This window comes from Suncus etruscus, chromosome 8 (genome assembly GCF_024139225.1).
Source record: "Suncus etruscus isolate mSunEtr1 chromosome 8, mSunEtr1.pri.cur, whole genome shotgun sequence".
Taxonomy (NCBI): domain Eukaryota; kingdom Metazoa; phylum Chordata; class Mammalia; order Eulipotyphla; family Soricidae; genus Suncus; species Suncus etruscus.
Genome location: NC_064855.1, coordinates 91,113,509 through 91,116,929, shown reverse-complemented (window position 1 = coordinate 91,116,929; position 3,421 = coordinate 91,113,509). Strand labels below are relative to the sequence as shown.

The 3,421-nt window shown below is 35.7% G+C and overlaps 1 non-coding gene across 1 annotated transcript; it reads left to right on the top strand.

The window, feature by feature from the left end:
* The first annotated feature begins 524 nt into the window (after nucleotides 1-524).
* On the top strand, nucleotides 525-631 carry LOC126017060 (U6 spliceosomal RNA). Its single transcript, XR_007498736.1, has one exon. It is a non-coding gene; the product is annotated as a U6 spliceosomal RNA (small nuclear RNA).
* Nucleotides 632-3,421: the final 2,790 nt, after the last annotated feature.

Sequence of the window (3,421 nt, the reverse complement as noted above, 5' to 3'; positions counted from 1 at the left end):
AAACCAGTATGGAGGGTTCTCAGTAAAATAAATCAATCTACCATCATATGACCCTGTAATCCAGCTGTTGGGTATCTTCCTTAGGACACAAAAACAATGATCTAAAAGTATGTAAGCATACCTCTTTTTATTACATCACTCAGTACAATAGCTGAGAGTTGGAATCATCTTTGGCTGTCCAACAATAGACAAGTGGATCATGAGATGTGGCACATATATGCAATGGAATACTACATGGGTATAAGGAATGATACAATCATGCAAATTTCTGCAACATAAATGGATATGGAGATATTATGCTAAATGAAATAAGCCAGAAGAACAAATATAGCATAATATCACTTATATATAGTATTTAGAAGAAATGCAGTGGTTTAAATGAGAATGATCTCAAACACTCTTGGCCCCAGAGTATAATGAAGAGAAAAAAAGATTGAGTGGATGAGAAACACAAATATGAAAGATGAGTGACAGGGGCCAAGTAGTCTCAGGTGCATTGGAGGTGTTAAGAAAAGACAGAACTAGTGCTTGCTTCGGCAGCATATATACTAACATTGGAACGATACAGAGAAGATTAGCATGGCCCCTGCGCAAAGATGACACACAAACTCGTGAAGAAAAGACAGAACTAAATATCCAAGCCAAAGTCAACAACGATAAAAGAGATTCCAACTAAAACTATCAAAGCTTAAAATGGCCTGTTATGGAGAGTAGGGGAGGTGGTATGGGATGCACTCTCGGAATATTAGTGGAAGGAGGTCGACACTGTGATGGGATTATCTGAAATATTGTATATCTGAAACCTAACTATGAAGAACTTTGTAAATCATAATGGTTTGAACATTTTTTTCTTAAATGCAGTGCTTTTTATTTTTACATGAGTGTGTGTCATCATTAATTGAGATCAAAATAAACACAGTTCTGAATTTAGTTTGGTTATCTCTCAGGTTAGCATCTAAGGAATCAAGACATCTGTGCATTAATATGGACCTTAAAGATACTTAGTAGTTGCAACCTTAAGTTAGCAAATTAAGCAGTTAAGTTCCAGGGAAGAGAAATCCCTTTGGCAAAGTCACATAATGGAAAGTGAAGCTGTGCAAATTTTCTTACACTATCCTACCCCAAAGCTATCTGCCAGATAATAACAGAAAACTATTGTCTTGTCATAAATATAGAAATAGACTAAGACAAACAATTTTGAAGGCCTTTTATGAGGAGCAGGGGAGGTGGTGTCAGTTGCACACAGGGAATATTGGTGGAGTCATTCTTTTTTTTTTTTTTTTTAATGAAAATATCTTTAGATTCACTAGGCGGAACACTAACAAAGACATAGAGACCTAAATGAGAAACTGGAAGAATTAGAATTATTAGATGTATATAAGGCCTTTCATCCTCAAAAAATATATTATTTTTATTTAAGCATCATAGTTACAAACTTGCTAATAATTGGGTTTCAGCTTTAAAATGCACACTCCCCTTCACCAGTGCAACTTTCCCACCACCAATGTCCCCCATTTCCCTCTCTATCTTCGAGACAGGCATTCAATTTTTTCTCTATCGTTGTCATGGTAGTTGTTAGTGCAGTTATTTCTCTAGCAACACTTAGCTCTATTTGTGGTAAGCCTCATATCATGGGCTAGTTCTTATGGCCATCAATTCTATTGTCTCTGGATGGTATTACTATCCTATTTTATTTTTATTAAATCCCACAGATAACTAAGACTATTCTGTGTTTATCTCTCTCCCTCTGATTTATTTCACTCAACATAATAGTCTCCATATCTGCTCATGTAGAGGCAAATTTTATTACTTTATTTTTTTTCTACAAGATGTGTAGTATTTCATTGTTTATACCTACCACAGATTCTTTAGTCACTCATCTGGGTTGTTTCCAGATTTGGCTATTGTAAATAGCACTGTTTTGAACATAAGAGTGCAGAGGGCATTATTGTATTATGTTTTTTGTTGTCCTAGGATATATCCTAGAAGTAGTATTGCTGGATCATATAGGAGCACAATGTCCAGGTTTTTAAGGAATTATCCCTATTGTTTTACAAAAAGTCTGGATTGGATGGCATTCCCATCTATAGTGAATGAAAGTTCCTTTCTCCTGACATCCATGATAATAGTGGTTTTTATTTTCTTTGTGATGTGTGCTAGTCTTTGTGGCATGAGATATTATGAGATATTATCTCATTGTTGTTTTGATTTGCATCTTCCTGATGATTAGTGATCTGGAGCATTTTGTCATGTGCCCTTTGGCCATCAGTATTTCTTCTTTGAGTAAATTTCTGTTCATTTCTTCTCTCCATATTTGATTGCATTAGATGATTTTTTCACGTTACGTTCTGTCAGTACCTTCCATATCTTAGATATTAGCCTTTTATCTTTAATACATTTTTATTTGGGCTTTGAGTATCGTGTTAGATAGAGGTCTGAGTTCATTTGCATATGGCTGACCATTTGTCCCAACACCGCTTGTTGAAGAGGCTTTCCTTGCTCCATTTTGTTGATCTTACCCCTTCGTAAAAGATTAATTGATTGTATGCTTGGGTGTCATTCTCTGAATACTCAAATCTATTCTATTTATTTGAGGGTCTGTCTTTATTTTAGTTCCGTGCTTTTTAATGATCATAGTTTTGTAGAACAATTTATAGTTGGGGAAAGTGACGCTTCCCATCTTCTTTTCCCTCTGGTTTGCTTTAGCTATTCTTGGGTATTTAACGTTCCAAATAAATTTCAGGAGTGTTTGATCCACTTCTTTGAAGAATGTTATGGGTATCCTTAGAAGAATTGCATTAAATCTGTACAATGCTTTGAGCAGTATTGTCATTTTATGATGTGAATTCTCCAATCCCTGAACAAGGCATATGTCTCCATTTCCTTGATTCCTCTTTTATTTCTTTTTTTTAAATGCATATCCTATTTTAATGCAATATTTTTTCTTTTAGCCCAAATTAAAGCAAAGAAACACAACCTATAATGAAGAACAAATCAAAAATTTAAATGAAAACAAGTCTAGAGGACTCCTTTGATATTAAACCAATCTCATGCAGCATCCATGGATGATAAGTTTGTACCAGACAGCGGTCTTGCCTTACTTCAGCTGCCTAATGCTTCTATTAACATCTCCTGGTATGGTAGATATGGAAATTGTTAGGGAGGTCTGGAGAGCTCAGAGGGAGGTAGTTCTCTTTACCTATCCACTGTTGATGTTTGCTTCTGACATCAGAGTAAGGAGGCCTAATAAAATTCCCAGTCATCGCAAGAGCTCTCTGAGTCTAAAGCTCTTTCCATCAGCTCAAAACTGCCCCTCCCCTTTCCTGAATTTCCACTTTCTATCCCTAACTGGGAACTGAATCGAATAAGTAAGAGAAAGAATTACTCACAAAGGCACAGGATTGTGTGGTGTGAAGACAAT